At 33.6% G+C, this 9,241-nt stretch overlaps 1 non-coding gene across 1 annotated transcript; it reads right to left on the bottom strand.

Moving 5' to 3' along the window:
• Window positions 1–7,134: 7,134 nt before the first annotated feature.
• Window positions 7,135–7,241, bottom strand: LOC131182618 (small nucleolar RNA R71). Its single transcript, XR_009150881.1, has one exon. It is a non-coding gene; the product is annotated as a small nucleolar RNA R71 (small nucleolar RNA).
• Between the last annotated feature and the right edge of the window lie 2,000 nt (window positions 7,242–9,241).

The raw sequence follows: 9,241 nt of genomic DNA, 5'->3' as shown, positions 1-9,241 counted from the left end.
AATTGACAGTGTTTCAGTACCTTATCTCATAATAAATCCAATAATTAATTCATATATATACTCAATTTTAGCCCCAATAAGCTTAAACTAATGCTTTTGAAAATTTTTATTTCGGGGTTACTATTCATGATACTATTCAAGTCAAAATATTGACTTTCCTATACTTAATAGGTATGGGAATTCCAATTATACCCACATACCACATTTTGGGTGCCTAATTTGTTGGTTTTGATTGTTTCTTCAAATTTTAGGTCTCTTATGTACAATTTCAAAATTTCCAGATTTGATGTCCTGTATTTTACTATTCCATTAGTTATGTTGCTGTGAAAATTTGGCAAAGAGTTCTTCATAAAACTTGTTCCTTATTGTCTTAGCTTTAATTCCCTTTTTGAATCACTCCATTTGGAGTTTTGTAACCCAGGTTATGGTTAAATGAACAAACACTGTTTATTTAGTCATTTTGGTACAGTAGCAGTGCACTACACCCGGGTTTGACCTAATTGTTCACTATGTTATGGTCATTTTTTGGGCATGATTCCTGAATGAAAAATGTGCCATTATGTGTTTTTTTTCATTCCTAATTGGCCTCACACTAATTGGGTTGGTAAATTTTTAGTTTTGGTCCCTGAAAGGGACCTAGGTCAAGCTGTCAGAATATGAACCCTAACCAATCCGAATTGAAATCTCATTCTACCAATTCACACACACCACAAATGGTCCCAATTGACTATTTCTCGACTCAATTAAGGTCAATTGCATCAATTGATCAATTCCCCAAATTTTTTCCAATTTTCAAAATGTTCAAGAACCCTAATTACACAAATTTAAAATATAGTGAAATCAAAGTATATATCCATGGTCTACATACATAATTCAACCTAAACAACCATTCAATTGCATCAATTTCATTCAATTTCTAATCTCCCATAGGCTGGCCGAATGCCATATTAATAGCCCATATTTATTTTCTTTTGATTTTTAAGTTGATTTCTAGGTTACTTGAGCTAAAAACACAAGTAATTAAACCAAAATTTTCAATTCAATTGCTTACCTTTACTTTAAACTTCAATTCTTCACTTCCCTCCCTTTTTCCTTTTCTTTTCTTCTTCAAATGTCTCCTCAAGTGAAGTTAACAAGTTTTAGTGGAACAATTTAAGGGCAAAGTAGGGTTAAGTGGGAGTTTACAAGCTTGACATAAGCTTTAATAGAGGTGGAGCAATGGTGGAGAGAGAGACGAGTGGGCTGTCGATTTTGTGAGGAAGAAGTAAATAATTTTTTTTTTATTTTTTTGGTTATTTTATGTCTTATTATATGTTGTTGACTTGGTCAATTATGGTGGGGAAAATAAAATAAATTTTTGACATCACAAATGATGTCATCCACATGATGCAATAAACCTTTTTCTTTTCTTTTTTCTATTTCCCTTAATTTTTCATTAGTTCTTTAATTTAATTCTTGATTCCAAAATTTTCATTTCTCCGATTTTATTAGACAGTTAGGTCAGGAGTCACCTCTAGGGGTGAATTGACTAATTTGCCCCTCACCGGTCTGATTCGATTTGTAAGTAATTCTATATTTCTTTCATATTCCTAACCTAATTATTTGACCTGCTTAAAAATTCTCTTCTATGATTTTCTCTTTTCCACTGTGTTCGCAATAGCACTAAGGACCTTGGCGTCACATTTTCCGGTTCAAAATTCGGGTTACGATGGCCTTCGCAGTCACTTCCCGGGAAGGTCACCCATCACTGTGACTCCCAGCTCATTTAACTTTTTATGTTCTATTTTTCTTATTTATACTTACCTATCAAGTAGTCACTATTTATTTTCATTCAAGGCTTATCTAGGTGTCTTAGATGTAGTTCTAATCCCCTTAATTGTTCGGACCGACACCGATCATCAGAACATTAAAATATATCAGGCCATGCAAATAGGGGTGTTACAATTATTGTGTGAATTGATGCAATTGAACATGAAATTGATGATTAGAACATTTGATTGCATGTTGTTTGAGTAAATTGAAATTTTGGAGTTAGGGTTGGGGGTAAACTTAGGGTTTTGCTCATATATTGGTGAATGGAAGTCCTAATGGTCAATTAGTGACCATTTGGCTATATTTGATGAGGAATTGAAGTGATTATGCCAATGGAATTGAGGTTAGGTATGCTGCCTTAGGTGACCTACAGAGCTGGATGTGAGTCCAACAAGTTTGGGTAGCTGTAACTTGAGAGGTATAGGTTCAATTGGTGCAAGGCTAATTGGACATGAAACTAGACACATAATGGCACAACTTTGATGAAGAAACCTTGCCCAGAAAATAAACTTAGAATACCCTAAAAATTGACCAAATCCGGGTAACCAATTCTGGACCTGGTAAAAGTGACCAAATAAACAGTGTTTGTTCATTTAGCCATAACTCAGTGTAGAAATATCCAATTGACCTGAATTTTATATCAATGGAAAGCTTAGACAATTTAGAACAACCTTCATGGAGAACATAAACTCAAATTCTGGACTTAACCTAATGGAATTGTCCACCAAAGTAAGGACACCAAATCTAGTAGAACCAATTTTGTCCAGAATTCTGGGTACAAGTCAATCCGGCCAATTATGGTAAAATGGCCATAACTTGAGCTACAAAACTCCAAAATGGAATGATTCAAAAAGGGAATTAAAGAAGACATAATAAGGAACAACTTTCATGAAGAAAATTTTATCAAATTTTTACTGCAGCCAAGTCCAATGGAACAGTGAATTTGGACCTCAAATTCTAAAAATTTGAAATAAAACCTGGGAGGCTAGGAATTGAGTTTGGCAATCAATGCCAACAAAAATAAAATGCAAAATATGGTATCTTACTGAACTTAGGTTTAACAAATCTATTATAAATTAAAAAATCAACCTTTGAAGGGAAATGGTTAAGTGAATAGTAACCCCAATGATATAGGAAATGGTATACTAAATTAGAAAAACTGTTAGGATGATTAATATAGATAATGTGATTAATGAATTTAAATTCTTAAAGTTAAGTGACTCTAGGATTTAAGAAAAATTTAGTTAAATTTGAAATCCATGAAATGTTCATGGATTACTTGAAATATGATTGATAATTTGTATACATAGTGTAATGAATAAATAAATATATGAATGAGACTTTAGTTCTCATTATTGGAAAAAGGATAAGGAAAAATGCTTTGAGTACAATTACACATGAAAATAATTGTTATAAATTGTTATCAATATGAATGATATAATGAATGAATAAAATGATGAATGCATAATTTAGGTAGAATTATGTTTTAAACATTTACACTTCAGCTAGGAATAAAAATTGAATTGTTCTAAATTATAATTAGAACTTGTAATGAAATAATGAAATAATAAAACAAAATATATTAACATTTAATTGTATTTATGCACCCATGTATTGCCTAGACACGTGTGTCAGATTAGATAGATTGACATGCCAATAGGGTATTATTTGAGCAGTACTGCCTAAGACTTTATGCCTGTATTTATGATTTTATGGCCACACTTATGGCTTTTATGCCCGATTACTTGTTATCATGGCTTTTAGCCATACTGATCTGTTATCATGACTTTTAGCCATACTGATTGCATACGTGGTTGACGTTCTGTATTTCATGTCCCATGGTATGATGACTCGAGACACTACGGTGTCCAGTGCCAACGACCCGTTATCCAGTTTAGTCAACCTGTCATAGGTTACTTGGACAGTAAAATTTATTAAAATAAGTTAAGAATATTAACAATTAAAAATATTAGAAATTAAATAAATGAGTAAGAAAACTTAAAATAAATTAGATTAGTTATTTAGCAGAAAGAATTGAAATGAACTGGACTGATGTTAAAAATTTATCTATTATAAAATGACTCTGAGAGCCTTAGTTATTATAAAATAATCAAAGATAACCTAGAAAGTATTGAATTAAATGATACAAAAAATTAGTAATAGAATTATAATTTAAATAAATGTTACAATGAACTATGTTTTATTTCCACCTATATTTTGCATATTATTTTCTTTCTTATATTATTGCACCACTAAGCAGAAATGCTTAGAGCGATGGATTTGTTTCCTTCGCGCTGGTACTGAAGCTAAAACCCAGTGGACATGTGATTGAGATTTTTGGAGTCCAGATCTACAAAAGTATCAGAAGTGTATAAGGTTGTCACCTCTTCAGCAATACATGTAGATAGAGCCCATATAAGTCATATTATGTATTTTGTATTTTATAATTAGTTATTATGTTGAAATGTAAATTATAGAATTGTAATTAATTTGTATATCATGTAATTTATAAATTTATATAATTAGTTTGTATATTGTGTAATTAATGAAGATTTGAAATTTTTGATATATGAATTGAACATGAAATGAGTTGCAAGAGTTGAATGTGAAATGATTATGATGAGCATAGATGATATTTTTATTGTAAAATATTATTAAAAATTTCAAGCAGGTGAATAATGAAATATGCTAACTGGATATAAAATAGGGGAAACTCCATCAGTTTCTCTTATGAATTTAATTTATATTAAAATATAACGAGAACAAAACTATTAAAGGAATAAAGTAAGATAAGATAGGGTGTTCTGGCACCGAGTATGACATGCCTTACTCGGCTACACTGTAGACGGGTAAGGAGTGTTACAATTCAATTTATTACGGAAACTTTGGGGATATTTCAGAATAGTCATAGAGTATGTGGGAATTACACTTAAACTAACTTGATGAGCATTTCCCTTCTTACCTGATGATGCATACATTTTGCATAGTCATTTAGGTCTAATTTCATAACCATTTTATTTGATTATTAGTCATTTTTAGCTAATTTCATTAGTTATTTAGTTAGTTTTTTTTCATAATTGTTAATTTTGGATTAATTTGTAATTTTTACTTTGTTTTGTAGGAAAAATGGTATTTTTGAAGGACTGAAGAGAAATTTTGCCATTGAGGAGTGACTTCTACAGCCAAAGATGTCAAAAACAAGTTTTCAAGCTGAAATATGCATTGAACAAATTGTGCATAACTTGCCGCATAAGCTATGCAGATCTGCATAAGGAGAAAAATCACTGTTCCAATACCTGCCGAAATGTGCATAAGGAGACTGCATAGCTTATGCACATTCACGCCTCCCTTATGCACTCTCACGGAATTGTGCATAACTTATGCACCAAGTTATGCAGTTTTGCATAAGTGAACCAGAACCAGCCGAAAACTGCATAAGGGACTGCATAACTTATGCAGTCCACTTATGCAGTCCCATAAAGGTTTGATTAATGAGCTGGCAGAAGATTCCCTCAGAAAATTCCTCCTAGAACACACCATTTTAGGGCTCCATGTCAGAAAATGCTATAAATAGTCTCATTTCCCATTTTAGAAAAGAGGAGACAAGGAGCAGAAAAGGAAAGGAGAGGAGAGGCAGAATTTGAAGAGTCACTTTCACCTTCCACACCATTTTCAACCAAGATTCGCAGATTTCTTTCTTTCCTTACATTTTTCTATATTTCTAGTGTTTAATTTCTTATTCCTTAGCTTAGATTAAAGCTTTATTTCCATTTAAACTCAATATATCTTGTAAGCATTATGGATAGTGAGTAGTTTTACCTTTGATTCTGGAGTAAGGGTTGTAATATTTGAGATATTTTGTGGATTTTGATTGGATAATCCATATTTTGTGGTCTTAATGAGTTTTATTCATTTCTTGTGTGCTTAATGACATGCTTAGTGTAGGATCCCATTAAGTAATGTTCTTAATCCATGGTTGAAGCACCGAAAGGAGAAGACCTTGTGATAGATAATCAAGAAATTGGACTTAATTAACTTAGACCTAGAAATAGGCTAAGGATTAAGAGGATTCACAGATTAATTAAAGAACTTAATGGGTCTTAATTAATTCTAAGTCCACGAAAGTAGGATTAGATTGATTAAGGCACTCTTTGTCTCACTTGAAAGGGAATTCAAAGGATTTAAGAATTAATCTCCTTAAAACCCATTAGTTTCATAAGATTGGATAACCAATTAAAAATCCCAAAATAGCTCGAATATGAAATCCCGAACTCCGGAATCGCCTTTTTATCATTGCTAATTTTCAATTGAATTTAATTGCTTGCCATTTTAGAATCTTGCCATATTTGAACTTGCCTATTTCAATTTGATGCAATTTTAGTTTAATTAATACATTGATGAATAGAATATTAATTTTGCACATATAGATTTCACATTATCAATACCCATCAAGTCATTACTTTAATTTCAAAAATACTTCGATTTAGTCAACTTTTATATCAAAAATTCAATCATTAACTCAACTCCTCGTGGGAACGATATCTTTACTGTATTACTTGTACGACCCGTGCACTTGCGGTTGGGCCACATCAAGTTTTTGGCGCCGTTGCCGGGGAGTTGTTTGTTTAAGATTGAATTCTTGATTATTTTAGTTGTTTTTAGTTTTATTTTGTTATATTTTCATTTTGTGTTTGTTTGTTCTTTTTCAGGTACTTTTAATCTTTTATGAGAAGAGCTAGAAGCACAAGTGACACATCCTTATTGTTTGATCTTGAAATTGAAAAATTTTGTAAGGCCAACAAGAAAGAAACCAGAAAAAGAAAAGAAGCCTTGAGAGAAACTGAATTAGAAGAAGTCATGGCTGATGAAAGAATGAGAATTGGTGTTAATGCTGGAAATGATCAAAACAATGAAAATGCAGCCCAAGGTGAAGAAGTTGTTAATGCTAATGTGCCTAGGGGAAATATGATGGATCATGCTTTTCCTCGTTTTGATGACTTGAGAGAGAGCATAGCAAGACCAAGAATTGATGCAAATAGCTACAAGATGGATTTTGGAGTTCTTCAAATGATTCAGAATTCTCAATTTGGAGGACATCCTTCTGAAAATCCACACACACATCTGAAGAAGTTTGCTATGATCTGTGACATGCAAAAACAACTTGGAGTGTCTGATGATACAGCAAGATTAAAGCTATTCCCATTCTCTTTGAAAGATAGAGCATTGGATTGGCTTGATTCTTTACCTCACAACTCCATTACAAATTGGGAGCAACTTACTGATGCATTTCTTGCACAATATTTTCCACCTGGAAAAACTCAAGAATTGAGGAATCAAATGACAGCTTTCAGACCAAGAGAAGATGAAACTCTCTATGAGTCATGGATGAGATGGAAGGAATTAGAGAGATAATGCCCACATCATGCCATTCCGAAATGGATGATAAATCAGAATTTTTACACAAATGTTACTCCTGCAATCAGAGGGATAATTGATGCTCAAACAGGAGGAGAATTTATTATAAAGCATGAAGATGAAGCTTATGAGCTATTGGAGAAAATTGCAAAGAACACTCATCTTTGGAGTAGTCCAAGAGGACCAGCTCCAACTCAAAAGAGGCAAGCTGCTGGAATGTATGACCTTGATCCATTCAACATGATTAATGCAAAGTTTGATGCACTTACAAATGTCTTGGCTAAGAAGATGGAAGACTTAAGTATGTTGGTTAGTTCATCATCATCATCTGGAAGTTCATAACAAGTGGCTTATGCAGAGGGAACTACCAGCTGTGGAGTAGATTATGGAGAGCAAGTTGCATATGTAGGTAATTATGGAAACAAGCAAATGGGAAATTCTTACTCTCAAACTTACAATCCAACTTGGAGGAATCATCCCAACTTTTCATGGGGAAATCAGCAAAGTCAAGTTCCAAATCAGAATTTTCAACCACAACAGCAACAAGGAATTCCATATCAGCAAAATAGGCAACCATTGCCTAATTTTCAGTAGAAAACTATGAATCCTCCACCAAAACAGCAAGAACAAAGTTCCACCACAGAAGCTTTATTGCAACAGATTCTTGCTAATCAAAATAAGCATGATGAGGAGATGAGAGAGATGAAAGCAAGGCTAGAACAGATGCAAACACATAACAGAATGCTGGAAAATCAGATTGCACAACAAGCGTCTTCCTCAAGTACTAAATCTTTTGGAAAACTACCAAGTCAACCAGAAAACCCAAGAGAGCAATGTCAAGCTATTACTTTAAGAAGTGGGAAAGTTGTAAATAATGAGGAGAGTGAAAAACACGAGAAGAGTGAAAATGATGAGAAGAGAGAAAATGAGAAAAAAACTGATGAGAGTGAAAAACAAGAGAGTGCAGAAAAATGTAAAGAGAAAATTGAAGAGAAGAAAGAGAAGTATATACCTCCTGAACCCTACAAGCCACAACTTCCCTTTCCACAGAGATTTCAAAAAGCCAAGCTTGATAAGCAATTTGGAAAGTTTTTAGAGGTCTTGAAGAAGTTTTATATCAATGTACCTTTTGTTGATGCTCTTTCACAAATGCCCTCTTATGCAAAATTCTTAAAAGAGATTCTCTCAAATAAGAGGAGACTTGAAGACCATGAAACTGTAGCTTTGACAGAAGAATGTAGTGCCATCCTCCAAAGGAAACTTCCTCCAAAGCTCAAAGATCCAGGGAGTTTTTCAATTCCATGCCACATTGGGGAATCATGTTCTACAAAAGCTTTATGTGATTTAGGGGCTAGTGTTAGCCTCATGCCCCTCTCCATCTATGAGAAGCTCAATATGGGAGATCTTAAGCCAACCCACATTTCTCTTCAGTTAGCTGACAGATCAATTAAGTATCCTGAAGGGATTTTGGAGAACGAGCCTCTAAAGGTTGGGAAGTTCTATATACCTGTTGACTTTGTCATCTTGGACATGGAGGAGGATTCTAATATTCCAATTATCTTGCGAAGGCCTTTCCTGGCTACAGCTGGTGCTTTGATTGACGTCAAAGGAGAAAAATTGACTCTTAGAGTTGGTGAAGAGCAATTGGTTTTCAATATTAATAACACTATGAAGAAGCATCATTCTGAAGCTGATACTTGCTTGAGAGTTGATATCATTGATGAGCTGGTTAAAGAACACTTCAGAAAAAGATATCCGGAAGATCCACTTGAAAATTGTTTGGTTCATGGAGGAGGCATAGACTATGACAACCCTCATGTGGCTGCATATGCTCAACATCTAGAGGGAAGTCCACCATTCATTTCTGCTCTAGTCTTTCAACTCACACAAAAGGAAAAAGTAGAATCTAAGCAATCATCATTCAAGGAAGAAGATGCACCTAAGGTAGAACTTAAGCAACTTCCTTCTCAGCTCAGGTATGAATTTCTTGGCACTAATAACACTTATCCAGTAA

The sequence above is a fragment of the Hevea brasiliensis genome, chromosome 8 (assembly GCF_030052815.1).
Source record: "Hevea brasiliensis isolate MT/VB/25A 57/8 chromosome 8, ASM3005281v1, whole genome shotgun sequence".
NCBI classification, from domain to species: Eukaryota; Viridiplantae; Streptophyta; class Magnoliopsida; order Malpighiales; family Euphorbiaceae; genus Hevea; species Hevea brasiliensis.
This window is presented reverse-complemented; position numbering and strand designations above follow the sequence as displayed.